At 40.1% G+C, this 22417-nt stretch overlaps 1 long non-coding RNA gene across 1 annotated transcript; it reads right to left on the bottom strand.

The window, feature by feature from the left end:
- Window positions 1–1265: 1265 nt before the first annotated feature.
- On the bottom strand, window positions 1266–2252 carry LOC131230006 (uncharacterized). The gene is made up of 2 exons (XR_009163742.1): window positions 2144–2252; window positions 1266–1373 (listed from the first exon to the last, which is right to left on the bottom strand). It is a non-coding gene; the product is annotated as an uncharacterized LOC131230006 (long non-coding RNA).
- Between the last annotated feature and the right edge of the window lie 20165 nt (window positions 2253–22417).

Here is a 22417-nt window from a genome sequence, read left to right as displayed (position 1 = left end):
AATAAAAACAAGGAAAAGGCAAGCAGAACTCCCATAATGATAGTTTCTTTACCTTGAAAATCTAAGAAGGATAATATACAAGTCTATGAGATTCTTCTCCTCTTAATATATACTAGCCTGAACAAAGAAAACAGAGCATTGCACACGAATGAATTTGTCTCATGACTTGAACTCATTTAACCTAGAGAGCATCCAAGAACCAAGGCCCACAAGTCATGTTGCTTTGACATACATCAGGATCCATAATTACATATCAAGTTCAATATTGTGCTAAAAGTGAAATCGATCAATTTCTAGACAAAACTAATAGGGAAAAAAAAAAGATCACTCGATATTTCTTTAATAAATGGGAGATTTAATATTGTTGTAGCATTTTCTTAATGATCAGTTTGTAGCTAGCACATCTGTAGCTGGCTCAGATCAACAGCCTAGCTCACCAAACCATGGACTGTTCTTGCATCTTTTTCCTAACCAACTATTTTCTTAACTGCTGGTTTACAAACAGACGGTTAAGAAAAAGCTGAAACAACAATCGAAATTTGATAGAAAAAAGACAATGAATCAAAATTTGATAGAAACAACAATCAAACTCTTTAATCTAATTTGATTGGCTATCAATGAATCGAGCAATCTCTTCAAGCCTACTTTAAGGACTATTTGGATTTGTGGATTTTTTATTTTTTATTTTTGAAGAAAATGGAGTTTTTTTTGGGAAACTCCATATCTAGAAAACAGTAGGAAATGAAAATTTGTTTCCCATGATTGTCTTTCAGCAAGATTTTCTTGAAAAAATTTCTTCATGTACAAATCTATATTCATGGAAAATTTGTTGCCAGTCTAGGCAAGGAAACTAAAAGGGGGCATTTTTCAGGAAATGAGAGAAATGGAAATGACATTTTTAAGAAATTTACAAAAACAAACAAAAAAAATGCCATTTTCATGGATATGACATTTCATCAATTTATATTTCAAAAAACCCAAACAGGCCCTTAGAGTTTTGGAATTTTCCAAGTGCTATGACAATGCTGCTAATATTGTGTTACAAGGGAAAAAGGTTTGAGCCTTTGACAGAAGGCTTGAATTTTTTTTTCTCACAAAACTGCAACCAAAAATTCAAGAGTTCGAACGAATGTTGTACCATTCAAGATAGGAATTGCAGGCATACAATTCCAAACAGCATAATACAACAGTAAGTGTTTTTCCCCCAAAAGTTTTCTGCAATTAGGAATTCATAGTCATGCTCGATTCTAAGAATCTTTGTTTCGGGCCTCTGCAATTACCCATTTCTTAAGATATGAATCACCAATCCCTCTAGATACAGCTAACGACCCTTGTAATCTCCAAACACCATGGCTGCAATTGACATAGCCCCCCTGAAAGAAAAATGTTTCTTGAATCCATTAGTTTCAATCCTAAAATAAAAAAAATAAAAAAATAGCAATGCCAACAATAGAAATCCATTAGTTCCAATCCCAAAATGCTAACAGTACAAAAGGTAGAAGGATGGAACCTTGTCCAAGAAAAATAAGGAAAATATTGTGTTCATTTTGCACAAATGGGTCCATCAATTTTATGGACCTCATCTTGGATGGTTTATAGACCAAAAATCACTCAGATTGAAAGATACTAGTTGTAAAATATTCTGACTTTTTCTTGATAGAATGTGAACAAGTGTTGCACTTTCTCTCTTAACCATCTATTTATTGATAGCCTAATGGAAAATATTTGGTTGCTGGCCCACCCACAAAGGTGCCTATGATGTCAACAATGAACAACCAAATGGTATTTGGCAAAACTTTAATACCTCTACTTCAGCATCCTTGTCTCCATAATCCAGGAGAAATACCATTGACCTAGCTTGTAACATGTACAGATAGGAATGTGACCAACAGAAGTATTTCATTCTGCTCTAAATAAACTCATCCAAACATTGGTAGAAGTTGGAACATACAAGAAAGTGCATATACTCATGGCTGATCCCAAAAAAAAAAAATGCTAGTCAGTTAAGGAACAACATGTTCTAAGGATAAGCATGGCTGAAATGAGGATATTGAGATTGACGATTGGTGGCAAGATGAGGAAGGATAGAATTAACCTAACCACCACATCAGTGAATTTACAGAAGTTGGAGAGCTAAAGATACCCAAATAAAAACTCTCCACAGATTTAAGTTGGAACTGGCTCTTTCTCTTTGTTCCATTCCCTTGATTTGCTACAACCTCTTCATTCTCCATGAAAGCAGATTTATCCACACTAAGAATCCCAAACAGAAAAGTTTTGAACTCAAAGAACCATAACAATGAAAAGGTGCTTGTTAAGATGGCGATTGAATAAATAGCGAGAATCAGAACCAAATAACAGGGACATTCAAACGTAGTAGTAAATAAAGAAATTTACAGGGACATTCAAAGGTAATGTAGGCAATAGAGCCTTTGTCTGTTCTGGTTCTCCAGCTGCTATGTTAGTCAGACACTAGGTTGCTTCAAGCAACTGTAATATAACAGCAAAGAAATAATGAAAAATTTCCTTAACGACTGCATTGTCCTTTTCTTTTCTTTTCTTTTTTTCTGTTTTCTTTTTCCTGTGAGAGACATTAGAGAAGTAGAATATTGCACACAGCCATAAAAGCACATGCACGCACCCACAATATGAATGAACATTACCGATTCATGCACTCCCAAAAGCATATAATAAACAGGAAAATCTTACTCCTAAGTTGTCAATGTTGAATAAGTGATTAGCTTCCGATTTCTAACAAGATTGACTTGTACAAGAAGATGTGCTTGGAGATTAAAAAGAAAAAGAAAAAAACAGTTGTCTCATAACTAGCAATAATAACTAACAAATAAAACAATGTCATAAACATTTATTGTATAGAAATATTTTAAGAGTGTTTAATCTTACATTCTACTGCTGAAGATTATATATATATATATATATATATATATATATATATATATATATATATATATATATATATATATATAGATAATGAAATTTTATTTCTTAGATGATCATGGGCCGAGCATGTCCAAGTCATTGTCATTAAGACTAGCTAGCTCTGTTCATAGATGTTCTATGGTTGATGCAGTAGAGTAACTCCCTGTTCACTATCAGTTTCTCAAGTCTTTCTAACATTACGCTAAGGAATCAAGTCTTTTTAATGTGAGGTGCATCATCATCATATCAAACTTAAATTAATCGAAGGAAAAATGCCAGTCATATACTTATATTTGTAGTATAGTTACAATTATCCTGAGACATAATTTTCATGACTTTTTCTTTAAAAAAATAAAAAATAAATAAATAAAACCTTATCTCAACTGCATGTAATCTAAGTAGCCATAACCAGTTTTTCTAGTAAGAGTAGGAATCCCAAAGCAAAGTATTTTTCTCATGGCCTGAGCCAAACTCAGCCTTAACCATAGAGAAATACAACCAACGAAGTGACATATGTGGCATTACAGAGCTCATAAGGAGGAAACCAAAGAGCATAATGCCATTATTATTTTCTTTCTCAAATAGAATACCCACGATTGATCATTGTGGAGGGTCATGACAAGATGATTGTGGCAAACAAACTAATATCAGAACCTGCACATCCTAACAAGGAGGCCTCATTTTCTTGCTGAACTCATATTCCTTTTAAGTTGCACAAATCATGGTTTAATCTATATAACATATATTATAACATTCTTTTGAATTAGTTTCAGAAAGCTAAAAGTTTTTTCACCATAAGCAACAACAAAGGCCTTGTTTCACATGTCATTCACATCACCTCTTCAACTGTTTTTTCTATATCATTTAAGTGAGATGGGCATTAAACAATTATTGAAAAGGCATTAAACCCGTCATATGGGTACTTCTAGCAACTTAAAATCCAAATTCCCTTTCTTTCAAGCAGAAATATTCCCATAGGCAGAAAATTTACACAAATTTTTAAGGAAAAAAAAATAGAGGCGAATTTCCTACCTTCCAATTCTCGTCCTATGCCAAAACCCCATGCTTCAGCTTACATCAGTTTTTCCCATCATTCTTGAAACTGCCTACTTTTCCATGTTGAGCACACACACCTATCCCTGCACTGAACAGTAAATAAAAGAATTAAAGGATGCAAAGCAAGGTCACAATTAACATGTCCAATACTACCAAAAAAGAAGAACATGACAATTGTTCTTTCTTTGGTATGGAGTTGGAATCACATGAAACACAAAACAACAAGAAAAAAACTAAGTTTCTATTAGTTATGATATTAAACATTTGGTATGCATGTCTCCCTTTGTCATTTCATCGAACATCCAGTACAAATCACAATTCAAAGGCCTCAAATCCCAATTGGTTAAATATCTAGTACACATCCCATGCACAGAATCCTGCACAAGTGAACTATAGCAGGGACATCGAAAACTTTTTTACTTTTTTCATTTTCTTTCTTGAAATTACAGGATCCCCAACCCAAGGATTTTGGTCAGGATGCACCTCTACGTCAAGTTATTAGCTTGTATAAGTGGGTCCCATAATTTAGTTATATAGACTATCAGTATCTATCCACTTACATTCAACAATTTTTTCAATTGAATGTGAAATTGCAAACCTCATAGTATCTCTACTAATTATTGTCCATTTGTAAGCCACAAACTGAAAAGATAAGATGGTCCCAAAGAAAGAAAGAAAAACAGAGAGGGGAAAGAAAAGAGAAACCATTTGGTGTATGAGCATCTATAGTGTAACCCACTAACTAACGATCTAGATCGACAAATCATCAACCCACTTCTATAAACCATCACCTCAATTTCCAAGAGCTCTACGAAAAAAACAAACAAACCTCAAACTGCTACCTCTAAGGTGCTCCTATAAGTGTAGGCCCGTTGTTGAAAAATGAACCATACTTACCCAACGGGGGAATGCTTTAGGAATGCCTCTAGAAACATGGCTCCCTAAGTGGAATGTTTCCTCATACTACCATCAACTTCCACTGCTTGACAGGGCAGGAAGTAAGGGCCGCTGATTGAGCACAGGGGTCATCAGATGACAATCAGATGGATGAGGGGTCGGATTCTGATCGGACAATTGAGGAGCAAAGGGAAAAGATGAGGAGTCGGCCCTCATCCCCGTCGGTCGTGTTGGGGAGACACTTGAGAAGGAGTTTCCGCTTGTGAGGCTTGTGGTCGACAATATAACTTTGGAGGAATCTCCGCTGCATGTGTAAGAACCCTCTGGAGATGCGACCATAGGCCGGCAATCTCTCAAGAGGGCCTCCTTGTCATCTTCGATCTCCTTGTATGAGATAGAGATGAGGAGAAGATGAAAAAGGCGGAAGCGGGGGAAATGAAAAAAGGGGAGGGAGAGCTAGGTTTTTTTTCTTAAGAGGGGGAAAAGAAAATGAAAATAAAAATAAAAATGAGTGAGTTGGGTTTCAAGGGACGAAGCGAGATGAGCGGCAAACTGAAAATCTTATTAGGCACTGCGTGGGCCCCACTTTGATGTATGTGGTCTATCCACACCGTCCATCATTTTTAGAGCTATTTTTAGGGCATCATCAAAAAAATGAGGCAGATCGAAATCCCAAGTGGACCACACCATAGATCAATGGCAGGCGCTTAATCTCTACTATTTCCTATGATGTGCTCAACTTGAGCCTTCAATCTACCTCCTTTTTTACATGCATGCCTGAAACGAAGTGTCAAAATGGATGGACGGCTTAGATATAACATACACACTGCGGTGAACCCTATAGAGCCCCTACAAAGCGTCAGTCTCTACCTATGTTACGGAGTAGGTGGTAGCTTTTACCTACGGATTAAAACCAATATAGCTACGGTTTATATCCGTAGCCAAAAACTTTCAAAGTCCGTAGCCTTTGTTCGATTTTTTGATAGTGTCTGTTTTGTAGGATCCTAACATAGAAACTCCAATCCGATAACTTGTTTCCAACTCTCTCTTATTTTCACACTTCTTATTTGTTCTAGTTTTCAACTTTTAGAACTTAGGTTAGATTATGAACTTGAAGACTATTAGTGTTTCATGCCCAAGTGAGTTCGTGATAACACTCTCCATCTCCTGAGTGAAGGTGGATTACTTGAATGGTTGCATATCCATCACTGGATTAGACACCACTTGAGTTCCTCTTAAGTTAATAGAAGCGATGGTTGCACATCAGCCTCAACACCCAGTTGAGGAAGCACGGGATGAGAATGAGGTGCATCATGCAACCTCGCCTCATACTTTACGAGACTATTTACAACCAGCGAGGGTGAGTACACATTATTATATGGTGTTTCTACTTAATGCAAGAACCATGAATGTTAAACCAGGAGTAATTCAACTCATTCCTATGTTTCATGGACTTTAATTTAAAAGTCCATACTTGTATATGAAAGAATTCGATGAGATAATAGCCACATTACATTTTCTAAACATGACTGAGGACACATTAACATTGAAATTGTTCCCTTTCTCCTTAAAAGAAAAGGCTAAGTCTTTGCTACATTCCTTAAGATCACGGTACATTGGTAAATGGATTGAGATGACAAGGGAGTTCCTTAAAAGTTCTTTCCGTATCATAAAATAAATACCTTAAGGAAAGTAATCATGAATTTTGCACAAAAAGAGGATGAGACCTTCTTCCAATGTTGGGAGCGATATACAGATCTCATAAATTCATGTCTACAACAAGGCTATGAAACATGGTGGGTAACAAGCTTTTTTTTTAATGACGGATTGACATCGCCCACGGTCCAATTTGTAAAAATGATGTATAACGAGGAATTCATGAACAATAAACCCAATGATGCGTGGGATTACTTTGATAAAGTTGCTGAAAATGTGCAATCATGAGATACCTATTCACAACCCCAAGTGTAGGGTCGCGATGTAGTAATAATCTCAGTGAGACCGAGGTGGAATCTACAGGGACTGAACTTGTGTGTCTTCTGAAAGAAACTAGACGTAGAACCAGAAGAAGATGAAAAACTAAATTTGGAATATTTGAGTGTAATTGTGAGAGATTTAATGAAAAACTTAAGAAATTCAAAGGTGGAAAACTAGGGTTTCCAAGGATCCACTTGTAGGTTTTCAGGATGATACCTTGCTTGATTCAAGGATGAAGAGATTTGTCAGATCTCTAAACTTCTCATGGATCTAATCATCAATGGATGAGAGTTGTGATGATTTGGAAGTGATTCCATCACCTAACCATGCCTGGGAGACAAGGCAAACAATAGGATCTACCAATCACACAACCAATCATAAGAGAATTGTAAAGGTTAGGAAGAACTCCAACATCCGACCATGCCCAAGGGATGATGGTGAATAATAGGATCTCCTAATTTCACAATCTCAATTCAGGAAAAGAAGATATCTTAAGCGATCGCAGATCTATTGTAATTTGTCACAACAAACCATTAAAAACTAAAAATATTCCTTCATAATCAAACTAGAATCCAAGAGAGTTCAACAAAACCTGAATCAAAACAAAGCAAACATCCCGATCATGATACAAGCTTCACCTCTTAGCCCTAGTTATGAGGTTAGCCCACCATAGACATGATTGAACTAAAAACTGTTAAGAAAAGCATAAAAACAACTAAGGAAATGGAAGAAAAACTCTTGGCGATGGCTTCTCTGCGCCTTTGTCCACTCTACAAACCTTAGATGATAGCTAGGGATGCCCTGGGGACTCCTATTTATAATTGTGCATCACCTCCTTTCGCACCGAGTTGGAAATTTTCGAAATCTGCCTCAAATTTACGCAGTCAGCACAAAATTTGTGTAACCCTCGACTAGTTATGGACCATCCTCGACTAGTCGAGGGTTTCATTCGACTGGTCAAGGATGACCTGATTTTCAATGATTTTGTCGCTGGAGTTCGAGAGCAGGATCCTTCGACTGGTCGAGGATGTCCTTGGATTGGTCGAAGCAAGCAAAATTTTAGGGTTCATTTTCTTCACTTCAAGTCCTGCTCTTTCTTCCTTACTTGGTTTTCTTAGATCTTTGGCATGTGACTTCTTCATTCTTAGTCCCATAAGATTCATCCTTAGCTTTGGCGATTCTTGAGTGTTAAATCCATGCTTTTATCATCCTTTTCAATCCATGCTCTTAAATTCACCTTGCAACACAAACATGATTAAAATAGAGCATCAAGCATTATCATGTTCATAAAACCAAGTAATAAATGGGGTCCAATATGCAATATTTGACCCTCAACACAATCCCCAACCAGCATTTTGCTAGTCTCGAGCAAAGTGTGCGAAAAATGAACTTTAATGTGTAATGTTCAAACCTTTTTCAGAAACCAAGCTTTTGTGTAATCAAGTATGAATGAGTAGACTCAATGATGAGAAAGTGAGATTTTGAAAACCTAGAGTCAAATTGCATAAGCAATCAATCAAATAAGTTCTTTATCCATTAAGTCAGAGCATAGGTCGTATATCAAGTTTTTCCAATGTGTGCAGTGAAGATCAACTTACTTTCTATAAGGATACTATCATTACATCATGTTAGCTATGCTTACCATATTGAGATTAATTGAGAACTTGAGTACTGATTTTGAACTTATCCCCTTGTTCTTCTTTTTTCAGTTTTTTATTTTATATTGATGGTTAATATTTTTATTCATTCAGTCTTTTTAGCCTTTTCTCTTTTCTTTCAGCTTTTTCTCATTCTTTTTCAATCTTTTCATGATACATGACACTTTTTATCGATCTCCTATTTTTTAACTGGTTCTTTCCATCTTTTAAGGTGGATAAAATTCTCCAGTCATGATTCTCACCATCTATCAATGATTCACATACTAACAGTTAGAAATTCTAGCATTATTCACAAAAAACGATTTAAACGTTGTCTTGTGATTTAGATTAACATGATATTCAAAGTTCCTCTTAATCAATTGAGCGTAAGAACTTAGGTGATAAGTTACTTAGATGACTGGACTTCAGTAATTTAAAATTTAATTCTTATCTTATCATCATACTTAAAACATTCTTAAATAGACAACTTATCGCTTTCCAAATAGATAACTGTTTTCAAAGAATTTGCAAATTTGCTCAAAACTGAGAGAACACTGATTAGTTTACCTAATCTCCCACCCCCAACCTAAAATCTACAATGTCCTCAATGTAAAAGAAATAAGCATGAATTGCAAAAGAGACAACGTAATTGAAGGAGAAGTGATGGAAAGATAGTACTTGATGAATGAGTTTTAAAGCTTTTTCCAAAGGATCTCAGTGTGAAGGTGGGTTAGCACAAGAATTTATCAACTGAAAAATAAACTATCCTAAGCAAACAGAAAACAAACTATCCTAAAACAACGGAAGTAAACTATCCTAACAGCAGAAAGTAGTAAACCTAACTACACCTCCGTCAGACTAGGAGGTCAATCCTGGTAAACAGGATCAATAAGAGGTATGGACATGTCCTCTAAATCAAATTTCTCAACAAATGGCTTTAATCATGTTCATTTACTTTGAATTCTTTACCATTATTCGAATCTTTTATCTCGATGGCCCCATGAGGATAGACATTGGTAATAGTGAAAGGACTGGTCTAACGAGATCGGAGTTTGCCCGGAAAGAGATGTAACCGAGAAATATAAAAGGGGACTTTCTGACCTGGTGTAAATGATTTTCGAAGAATGTGTTGGTCATGAATCACCTTCATTATGTCCTTTTAAATACTTGAGTTCTCCTACGCATCATTCCGAATTTCTTCGAGTTTATTCAACTGAAGTTTATGTAGGGAGCCAGCGTTGTCTAGATTGAAATTCATATTTTTTATTGCCTAGTAGGCTCTATGTTCCAACTCCACAGGCAAGTAGCAAGCTTTCCCATAGACAAGTCTAAAGGGAGACATTCCAATAGGGGTCTTAAATGCAGTACGGTAAGCCCATAAGGCATCAGTCAATCAGATTGACCAATCCTTACGGTCAAGGTTAACCATCTTTTCCAAGATGTGTTTAATTTTCCTATTGAAAATCTCAGCTTGCCCACCTATTTATGGGTGGTATGGAGTGCTTACCTTTTGAGAGATGCCATATTTCTTCATTAAGTTCGTGAATGACTTATTACAAAAATGTGAGCCTCCATCACTATTGATGGCTCGAGGTGTTCCGAACCAGGAAAGGATGTTCTCTTTTAAAAACTTAATGACCGTTTAATGGTCATTGTTCCAGCATGGGATCACTTCTACCCATTTAGTAACATAGTCTACGGCGAGCAAAATATAAAAATTTCCAAGAGATTGGGGAAATGGTCCAATAAAATCATTGCCCCAGCAATCAAGTGCTTCAATGATCATAATGGGGTTCAGAGGCATCATCTTTTGACGGGATAATGCTCTCAACTTCTGACAACATCTGTGAGACCCGTATCCTAGACCGTATCATTCCTTAGGCTTCCACAGACCTCCCGATCGAATTTTGGGAACCCGCGACATGTAATTGGCATTTGCACCGACCTTGAGTTGTATCCTGTCGATCTGAGTCAGCTCAGCCCGAGACTTATACCTGTGCGACCATGTCGTCGTCGCAATTCCGATTCCATGACTCGCACAACGAGGCGATACCCTGGCCAGGAGATGTGGGCCTGCGTTCAGTTCGAGAAAAACACTGCACATTGTAATCCTAAGAGGATCCATCACATCAAATGTTAAGTACACATCCCATCAATCTCATCAAAACCACCCTCTCCAAAGTCAACTCTCTCTCTCTCTCTCTCTCTCTCTCTCTCTCTCTCTCTCTCTTACAACCCATACCTAGTCAAGTACACCCATCACTCACTCCACATCACTCCATCACTCACACCCATCTCTCTCTCGGTCGTACAACCTCTCTCTATCTTACAACCTCTCTCTCATCTCCCTCTCTCATTCTCCCAAGCAACCCCAAAGGAGAGAGCCATCCATGGCTTCCCAAAGAGAGGAGAAGCTTGGTGTGGCCCAGTCCCTACCACCCAATCCAACCTTCCAATCTCCATCATCCTCCGTTAAAGTCGAAGCCGAGGAGTTAGGGATTTCATCGGACCAAGAAGAAATGAAAATGGTGGGTGATCCACCGTTGATTTTTAATTTGAGGGCCCACTTGTGATGGGACCCAATTTGATGTATGTGTTGTAATCATATGAAGGGCCCATAGTGGCGGGGTCCCTCCACTACATTGTCTCTCTCTCTCTCTCTCTCTCTCTTCCTTTGTATGGTGATGATGATGAAGAGGTGTGTGGCCCACCTTGTGTGTGTGTGGCCCGCCATGAAGTATGTATTATATCCATGCCATCCATATGTCGGGCCTACCTTGCTGGACTGTCTAGCAGTAGGCCCGCTGTCTAGTCTGTCTAGACAAGCCCAGTTGAAGAGAAAATTCAAATATCAACTTGATCCCGGGCGTGTGGCCCACTGAACATGGAACCACCATGAAGTATGTGATTCATACACACTGTCCATCTGAACAGGTGGTGGGACGCCACTGTGATGTGCATGGTTTAAATCCACACCATTCGTCCAAGAGTCCAGAGGGTCTGGATACTTGGCTCTTTTAAAGATATTATATTATATCATATATATATATACATGCATATATATGTGGGCCACGTGTGTGGGACCCACCTGATGTGTGGCTGGACGGGATCCACCAGATGTGTGGATTTCATCCACGCCGTCCATCAAAGGTGGGGACCCACCATAATGTATGTGTTTCATCCCCATCGTCTAGCCATTTCTGGACGTGGGACCCACCCACACGTACTACATGTATGGGGTAGGGCCCACCTTGATATATGTATTCTATACCTGCATCGTCCGTCTGGACGGTGCCATGTGGAGACCACCGTGATGTACGGGTCTTATCCACACCGTCCAGCACCTTGGACAGTGGGACCCACCCCTGATGTATCTATTGTATCCAAACCATCCATCCCTTTGCAAGCTAGTCTTAAAGCTTGTGATAAAAAAAATAAGATAGATTTGCCTACCAAGTGAACCACAACGCAAAAAATAATGAAAGATTGAACGTCCACCATTGAAACTGTTGGTATCACAAAAGTTCTGTATCAATATGAAATTTGTTTTTTTCCTCTTAAATCAAGCCTTTGTGACCTTATGAACAGATTGGATGGAAAATAATAATTATGGTGGCCCAGTAGAGTTTTAATAATCGAAATCATTATCACCGCTGTTATTTGTGGTATAGTCCAGCTAATCTTTTGATATGATTCATTTTTAGGTAATACTCCAAATGATCACCAAAATAGATGAATGGTGAAGTTGGTGCGGCCCATTTTGATGTATTTATGGCTAGTATGGCAAGGCTCGATGTGTTATATATGAGGCTCATATGATGAGGCCCGATGTACTATATAAGGCCCATGTGATGTGTCCCACTTAATGTATTAGACCCTTGTGTAAGGCCCATTGAGATTGTATATGGCCTATTGTGATTGTATGAGGCCCAATGAAACTGTATGAGGCCCATTGTGATTGTATGAGGCCCTTTTATGAGGCCATGAGCTCACGATACGTTTGGCTCAATGTGGGCCACTACTTGGGAGCAATGTTGGTTAAATGTCCTCATTGTGACCTTCCCTTAGGCCTTGTTAGGCCCATTCTCATCATTTTCTAGATGGGTTGACCCTAATTATCGAGCCCCATAGGAAGTCTAGTTTATTATGCGATAGAGAGGGTAAGGAAGCCCACTTATTGCACTTAGACTCAGATCTGCCCTCGGTGAGGGATATTATGATGCTCTATCATTGTGTTCACATGTGGGTGGGCGCACGTGGGCAGACACTAAGTGGGTGAGGCATGAGGACCTGAGCAAGTTACCAGTGATTTGTAGCCTACTGTACTCGTAGGCTACTGTGCACACAGTGAAGGCAGAACTTTATCCCACATCGAGAGCATCGTTCGATGTTGTGGTGGCTATAAGTTGGATTCATTCCTTAACAATCGTGATGCATTTTAAATTGATGAGCTTATCTTAATATTTGGACTTGATCCACCGTCCTTCTGTGGACCCCCATCATTCGTATGCATGTTGTAATGGATGATTGATTAAAGCAGATGCCATTGGGTTGAGATATTTATGAGACTCCTTATAAGAGGGAGTTATCCCTACATGATCGCGTGATATGCGCAGGTTTGATGTATGGCCTAGATGAGGTTGATGGTATTCGTGGCTCTTCAGGATTTGCATATTGCATTGCACCATCGACATCTGATATTTAGCTCTCTATGATTCTGCATTTGCATAGTCGATCCGTATTGCATATTCTTTCACACACACTTTCACCACCCTCTAAGCTTTCTATAAGCTTATGTATGATAGATGTGTGCAAGTGGCGTTAGGTCGCAGTAGTGTTGAACTTGGAGTGTGCAGTGGACTCCTAGAGCTTTGATTTTGACATATGTATTTCCCTTTCAACATTATATTCAAATGTTTATATTAGTGGATATGTGATTATGATGTTACCTTTGTGATTTGGTTAAACTTGTAGTTATGCTTATTACGAGTTAAACGTACATTGGAAAATCCTCCTTGTAGGATCCCAGGATTGAAATCTGGTGTATGGACACTGTGATCCGAGAATGGGGTACTACGGAGGTTGTCGGCACCGGATTCGGTAATCAAAAATTTTGTAAGCTCGGTTTCCAAGCTTGGGGAGTGACAGAAGTTAGTATCAGAGCATAACTTAGGAATACCTGAAGAGAATATCACATATCTTCTAATAGCTATCCTACACTCTATGATTATTGAGAACTTAGAATGGTTAGATCCCCGAGTTCGAATAACTTTGAGATTTTCTGATATAGCTCCCTACCGTTGAGATTATGAGGCTATATAGTATTCCCGTTTCGATTGTTTCTGATCCAGGATTTGAGGTTCAGCAAGGGTCACCATTCTGTTGAGGAGACGTCTTGGGAGTGCAAGCTGAGATTAAAGAACGCTATCTCCATTTGTTTGCAAATTGATTATGCCTTGTATATGTTTATATCGATGCTTCCTCTTCCCTTTCCTTGTCCTACATGATAGTAAATTTCGAGGATGAAATTTTTATTAGGAGGGGAGAGCTGTGTGACTCGTATCCTAGACCGTACCATTCCAAAGGCTTCCCAGGTCCTCCTGGTCGAATTCTGGCAACCTGCGACCTGTAATTGGCATTTGCGCGTGACCCTGAGTTGTATCTTGCAGATCTGAGTCGGGTCAGCCCGAGACTTTTACCTATGCGACCGTGCCGTCGCTTCGGTTCAATGTCGTGACTCAGGCATCGAGGCAATACTCTAGCCAGGAGATGTGGGCCCGTGTTCTGTTCGAGGAAAACACCGCGCTTTGCAATTCTAAGAGAATCCATCACATCAAATGTTAAGTCGACATCCCATCACTCTCATCACAACCACCCTCCCTAAAGTCAATTCTCTCTCTTACAACCCATACCTAGTCAGGTAGACCCATCACTCCATCACTCACACCCATCTCTCTCTCTCTCTCATCTCTCTTTCACTCTCACAAGCAACCCCAAAGGAGAGAACCGTCTACAGCTTCCAAAAGAGAGGAGAAGCTTGGTGAGGCCCGCTCCCTACCACCCAATCCAACCGTCCAATCTCCATCATCCTCCATTAAAGTCGAAGCCGAGGAGCTAGGGATTTCATCGGACTAAGAAGAAACAAAAATGGTGGGTGATCCACCGTTGATTTTTGATTTGATGTCCCACTTGTGATGGGACCCAATTTGATGTATGTGTTGTAATCATATGAGGGGCCCATAGTGGCAGGGTCCCTCCACTACACCGTCTCTCTCTCTCTCTCTCTCTCTCTCTCTCTCTTTTCCTTTTCCATGGTGATGATGATGAAGAGGTGTGTGGCCCACCTTGTGTATGTGTGTGTGGCCCACCATGAAGTATGTATTATATCCATGCCATCAATATGTCGGGCCCACCTTGCTGGACTATCCAGCGGCAGGCCCACTGGCCAGTCCGTCTGGGCAAGCCCAGTTGAAGAGAAAATACAAATATCGGCTTGATCCCGGGCGTGTGGCCCATTGGACGTCGAACCACCATGAAGTATGTGATTCATCCACACCATCCATCTGGACAGGTGGTGGGATGCCACTGTGATGTGCATGGTTTAAATCCACACCATTCATCCAAGCATCCAAAGGGTCTGGACGCTTGGCTCTTTTGAAGATATTATATTATATTATATCATATATATATAGATATATATACACACACACATGCATATATATGTGGGCCATGTGTGTGGGACCCACCTGATGTATGGCTGGACGGGATCCACCAGATGTGTAGATTTCATCCACACCATACATCCAAGGGGGGGACCCACCATAGTGTATGTGTTCCATCCCCACCGTCCAGCCATTTCTGGACGTGAGGCTCATATGATGAGGCTTGATGTGTTGTATAAGGCCCATGTGATGTGTCCTACATGATGTATGAGACCCTTGTATAGTGCCCATTAAGATTGTATGTGGCCCATTGTGATTGTATGAGGCCCAATGAAACTGTATGTGGCCCATTGTGATTGTATGAGGCCCTTGTATGAGGCCATGGGCCCATGATACGTTTGGCTCTATGTGGGCCACTCCTTGGGAGCAATGGTGGTTAAATGTCCTCATTAATGGGAAATAATGGTTGAATGTCCTCATTATGACCTTCCCTTAGGCCTTGTTAGGCCCATTCTCATCATTTTCTAAATGGGTTGACCCTAATTATTGAGCCCCATAGGAAGTATAGTTTATTGCGCGATAGAGAGGGTAAGGAAGCCCACTTATTGCACTTAGACTCAAATCTACCCTCAGTGGGGGATATTGTGATGCTCCATCACTGTGATCACATGTGGGCAGGCGCACATGGGTGGCACTAAGTAGGTGAGGCATAAGGACCTAAGCGAGCTACCAGTGATTGGCAGGCTACTGTGCTGGCAGGCTACTATGCACACAGTGAAGGCCGAACTTTATCCAATATCGAGAGCATCGCCTGATGTTGTGATGGCTATAAGTTGGATTCTCTCCTTAACTATCATGTCATGTTTTAAATCAGTAAGCTATCTTGATATTTGGACTAGATCCGTCATCCTTCTATGGACCCCCCATCATTCGTATGCATATTGTGATGGATGATTGATTAAAGCAGATGTCATTGAGTTGAGATATTTATAAGATTCCTTATGAGATGGAGTTATCCCCACATGATCATGCAATATGCGCAGGTTTGATATATGGCCTAGATGAGGTTGATGGTATTCATGGCTCTTCAGGATTTACATATTGCATTACATCATCGGTATCTGATATTTAGCTCTCTATGATTCCACATTTGCATAGTCGATTCGCATTAAATATTCTAATATTAAATGATTTATAGACTTCCAGTATTTTCGCTTACTCTGATATTGCATACTTGACACTTATCTTGTGCACACACTTTCACCACCCTTTAAGCTTTCTATAAGCTTATGCATGATAGATGTGTGCAGGTGATGTTAGGTCATAGCAGCATTGAGCCTGGATCACATAGCAGACTCCTGGAGCTTTAATTTTGACATATGTATTTCCCTTTCAAAATTGTATTCAAATGTTTATATTAGTGGATATGTGATGATGATGTTGCCTTTGTGATTTGGTTGAACTTGTAGTTATGCTTATTACAAGTTAAACTTACATTGAAAAATCCTCCTTGTAGGATCCCATGATCGAAATCTTGCGTATGGACGCTGGGAGCCGAGAATGGTGTACTACGGCGACTGTCAACAATTGAAAATTTTGTAAGCCTGGTTTCCGAGTTTGGGGAGTGACAGAAGTTGGTATCTGAGCATAACTTGGGAATACCTAAAGATAACATCATATATCTGCTAATAGCTACCCTACACTCTATGATTGTTAAGAACTTAGAATGGTTAGATCCTCGAGTTCGAATAACTTTGAGATTTTCTGATATAGCTCTCTACCATTGAGATTATGAGGTTACATAGTATTCCCGTTTCGATTGTTTCTAATCCGGGATCCGAGGTTCAGTAAGGGTCATCATTCTGTTGAGGAGACATCTTGGGAGCGCAAGGCTGAGATTAAAGAACACTATCTCCATTTGTTTATAAATTGATTATGCCTTGTATATATTTATATCGATGCTTCCTCTTCCCTTGCCTTGTCCTACGTGATAGTAAATTTTGAGGATGAAATTTTTATTAGGAGGGGAGAGCTGTGAAACCCGTATCTTAGACCGTACCATTTCGTAGGCTTCCCCCGTCTTTCCGGTCGAATTTCGGCAACCCACAACCTGTAATTGGCATTTGCGTGTGACCCTAAGTTGTATCCTATCAATCAGAGTCGGCTCAGCCCGAGACTTATACCAGTGCAACCGCACCATCGCCGCGGTTCCGATGCAGCGACTCGAGTGTCGAGACGAAACCCTGTTCAGGAGATGAGGGCCCGCATTTAGTTCGAGGAAAACACCGTGCTTTGCAATTCTAAGAGAATCCATCACATCAAATGTCAAGTATACATCCCATCACTCCCATCACAACCGCCCTCCCCAAAGTCAACTCTCTCTCTCTTACAACCCATACGTAGTCAAGTACACCCATCACTCACTACCCATCAATCCATCACTCACACCCATCTCTCTCTCTCTCTTTCTCTGTCTTACAACCTCTCTCTCTCTCTCATCTCTCTCTCATTCTCCCAAGAAACCCCAAAGGAGAGAACCGTCCATGGCTTCCCAAAGAGAGGAGAAGCTTGGGGTGGCTCACTCCCTACCACCCAATCCAACCGTCCAATCTCCATCATCCTCCGTTAAAGTCGAAGCCGAGGAACTAAGGATTTCATCAGATCAAGAAGAAACGAAAATGGTAGGTGATCCACCGTTGATTTTTGATTTGATAACCCACTTATGATGGGACCTAATTTGATGTATGTGTTGTAATCATATGAGGGGCCCATGGTGGCGGGGTCCCTCCACTACACCGTCTCTCTCTCTCTCTCTCTCTCTCTCTTCAATTGTATAGTGATGATGATGAAGAGGTGTGTGGCCCACCTCGTGTGTGTACGGCCCACCATGAAGTATATATTATATCCATGCCATCCATATGTCGGGCCCACCTTGTTGGATTGTCCAACGGTAGGCCCACTGGCCAGTCCATCTAGACAAGCCCAGTTGAAGAGAAAATACAAATATCAGCTTGATCCAGGGTGTGTGGCCCACTGGACATGGAACCACCATGAAGTAAATTCATCCACACCGTCCATCTGGACAGGTGGTGGGATGCCACTGTGATGTGTATGGTTTAAATCCACACAGTTCGTCCAAGCGTCTAGAGGGTCTGGACGCTTGGCTCTTTTGAAGATATTATATTATACTATATTATATTATATTATATCATATATATATATACACACACATCCATATATATGTGGGCCACGTGTGTGGGAACCACTTTATGTGTGGCTGGACGGGTTCCACCAGATGTGTGGATTTCATCCACACCATCCATCCAAGGTGGGGACCCACCATAGTGTATGTGTTCCATCCCCACCGTCCAGCCATTTCTAGACGTGGGACTCACCCACATGTACTACATGTGGGGGGTAGGGCCCACCTTAATATATGTATTATATACCTGCACCGTCCGTCTAGACGGTGACATGTGGAGGCCACCTTGATGTACGGGTCTTATCCACACCATCCAACACCCTGGACTGTGTGACCCACCCCTGATGTATCTGTTGTATCCAAACCATCCATCCCTTTGCAAGCTAGTCTTAAAGCTTGTGATTTAAAAAAAAAGACAGATCTGCCTTCCAGGTGGACCACACCGCAAATATCAGTGGAAGATTGAACATCCACCATTAAAACTGTTAGTGTCACAGAAGTTCTATCTCAATATGAAATTTATTTTTTCCCCTCTTAAATCAAGCCTTTGCGACCTTATGAATAGATCAGATGGAAACTAATCATTATGGTGCAGTCGAGTTTTAATAGTGGAAATCATTATCACCACTGTTATTTGTGGTATAGTCCAGCTAATCTTTTGATATGATTCATTTTTAGGTAATACTCTAAAATGATCTCTAAAATAGATGAATGGTGTAGTTGATGCGTCCCATTTTGACGTATTTATGGCCCGTATGGCGAGGCCCGATGTGTTGTATTTGAGGCTCATATGATGAGGCCCGATGTGCAGTATAAGGCCCATGTGATGCGGCCCACTTGATGAAGACCCTTGTGTAAGGCCCATTGAGATTGTATGTGGCCCATTGTGATTGTATGAGGCCCAATGAAACTGTATGTGGCCCATTGTGATTGTATGAGGCCCTTGTATGAGGCCATGGGCACATGATACATTTGGCTCTATGTGGGCCACTCCTTGGGAGCAATGTTTGTTAAATGTCCACATTGATGGGCAATGATGGTAGAATGTCCTCATTGTATCCTTCCCTTAGGCCTTGTTAGGCCCATTCTCATCATTTTCTAAATGGGTTTACCCTAATTATTGAGCTCCATAGGAAGTGTAGTTTATTGCGCAAAAGAGAGGGTAAGGAAGCCCACTTATTGCACTTAGACTCAGTCTGCCCTCAGTGGGGGATATTGTGACGCTCCATCACTATGATCACAAGTGGGTGGGTGCAAGCGGGCGGACATTGAGTGGGTCGGGCATGAGGACTTGAGTGAGCTGCCAGTGATTGGCAGGCTATTGTGTACATAGAATACAGAACTTTGTCTCACATCGGGAGCATCGTTTGATGTTGTGGTGACTATAAGTTGGATTCTTTCCTTAACTATTGTGACGCATTTTAAATCAGTGAACTTATCTTGATATTTGGACTAGATCCTCCGTCCTTCTGTTGAACCCCCATCATTCGTATGCATGCTGTGATGGATAATTGATTTAAGTAGATGCCAATGGATTAAGATATTTATGAGACTCCTTATGAGACAGAGTTATCCCCGCATGATTGCGCGATATGCGCAGGTTTGATGTATGGCCTAGATGAGGTTGATGGTATTCATGGCTCTTTAAAATTTGCATATTGCATTGCATCATCGACATCTGATATTTAGCTCTCTATGATTCTGCATTTTCATAGTCGATCTGTATTGCAAATTTTGATATTGAATGATTCATAGACTTGTAGCATTTTACTTACTCTAATATTGCATACTTGGCACTTATCTTGCACACATACTTTCACCACCTTCTAAGCTTTCTATAAGCTTATGCACGATAGATGCGTGCAGGTGGTGTTAGGTCGCAGCAACGTAAAGCTTAGGGCGTGCAGCATACTTTTGGAGTTTTGATTTTGAGATATGGATTTCCCTTTCAACATTGTATTCAGATATTTATATTAGTGGATATGTGATGATGATGTTGCCTTCATGATTTGGGTAAACTTGTGGTTATGCTTATTATGAGTTAAATATACATTAGAAAATCCTTCTTATAGGATCCCAGGATCAGAATTTGGTGTATGGACGCTGGGAGCCAAGAATGGGGTACTACGGAGACTATCGGCACCGGATTCGGCGATCGGAAATTTTGTGAGCCCGGTTTCCGAGTTTGGGGCATGACAATGCTCATAAACTTTGCAAAACTCATGAGTGTCTCTAAACATAGTGGGCCGGTAAAAGCCACACTGTAGAATCTTGGTCGTGGTCTTTTTAGCAGAAAAGTGACCACCATAGGCTTGAGAGTGACGGAAGGAGATGACACTTTGGTGTTCACTGTCTGGCATAGATCTCCTTGAGATTTGGTCTGGCAATATTTAAACAAATATAAATCATCCTAGAAGAACTTACGAACCTCGGCGAAGAATTTTTTTCTTATCTTGCGCAATCCGATGTGTCGGCGTGAAACCTATGGCAAGATAATTAGCAATATCAGCAAACCAAGGTGAATGGGAGACTTTGAACAATTGTTCATCAGGGAACATGTTGTTTATACATGTCGTCTCAAGGGAATCAGAGAGATCAAGGCGGAAAAGATGGTCAGCCACTACGTTCTCTACTCCCTTTTTATCTTTTATTTCCAAATCAAATTCTTAGAGTAGGAGGATCTATCTTATCTGGCGGGGCTTAGCATCATTCTTAAAAAGAAGATACTTGAATGCCGCGTGATCTATGTAAATGACGATCTTGGATCCGATCAAGTAGGACTGAAATTTGTCCAAAGCGAAAACTCCGACTAAGAATTCCTTTTCATTAATAGAGTAGTTCACTTGGGCAGGATTTAAAGTTCTACTTGCGTAATGAATAACATAGGACTTCTTTTCTTTTCTCAGGCTTAAAATCACCCCAAGAGCATAGTTATACGCGTTACACATAAGTTCAAAAGGAAGGCTCCAGTCAGGTGGCTTCATGATAAGTGCAGTGGTTAACATGCCCTTGAGCTTAGTAAAAGCTTCCTGGCATTCATTCGTATGATGCATCCTTTTGAAGTAGATTACATAGAGGAGGAGAGAGGTGACTAAAGTCCTTTATGAATCTTCTATAAAACCCAGCGTGCCCTAGGAAGGATAGCACGTCTCATATGTTATTGGGTGGAGGAAGGTTAGAGATGGGATCAATTTTAGCCTTATTTACCTCAATTCCCTTGGACAAGATGATGTGTCCAAGGACAATTCCCTTACGAACCATGAAGTGACACTTCTCCCAATTCAGTACCAAGTTCTTTTCCTCGCATCACTTCAGCACATTTTTCAAAATTTTCAAACATTCGCTGAAGGATGGACCAAAAATCAAGAAATTGTCCCACCATATCGTAAAAATATTCATCGTACATCCCTAAAAGTTGGTCGGCGCATTGCACAGTCGAAATGGCATCCTTCAGTAAGCAAAGGTGCCAAAAGGACATGTGAACGTGGTCTTTTCTTGATCTTTAAGGGCTATCTCGATATGATCGTATCCTGAATATCCGTCAAGGAAACAGTAATAAGAATGACCAACTAGGCTTTCCAAAATTTGATCAATGAAAGGCGAAGGAAAGTGGTCCTTCCGACTAATGGTATTCAACTTCCTATAGTCAATGCCCATCCTCCAACCAGTAGTAACTCTAGTTGATATGAGTTCATTGTTGGCATTGGCTACAATGGTGATTCCGAACTTCTTAGGAACCACCTGAGTTGAACTCACCCATTGACTATTGGATATAAGGTATATGATACCTATATCTAATAGTTTAATAACCTCGGCCTTAACCACTTCCTTCATATTTGGATTTAATCTATGTTGTGGTTGTCGTGAAGTCTTCGCATTATCTTTTAGATGAATGTTGTGAGTACAAATCAAATGGTCAATTCCCTTGAGGTCCACAATCGACCATCCAAGGGCTTTTTTGTGCTCAATGAGAGTAGAGATGAACATACTCTCCTGTTCTTGCTCATGGGAAGAAATCACTATCGAGTATGTCTCATCTTGACCTA

The sequence above is a fragment of the Magnolia sinica genome, chromosome 2 (assembly GCF_029962835.1).
Source record: "Magnolia sinica isolate HGM2019 chromosome 2, MsV1, whole genome shotgun sequence".
Lineage (NCBI taxonomy): Eukaryota > Viridiplantae > Streptophyta > Magnoliopsida > Magnoliales > Magnoliaceae > Magnolia > Magnolia sinica.
This window is presented reverse-complemented; position numbering and strand designations above follow the sequence as displayed.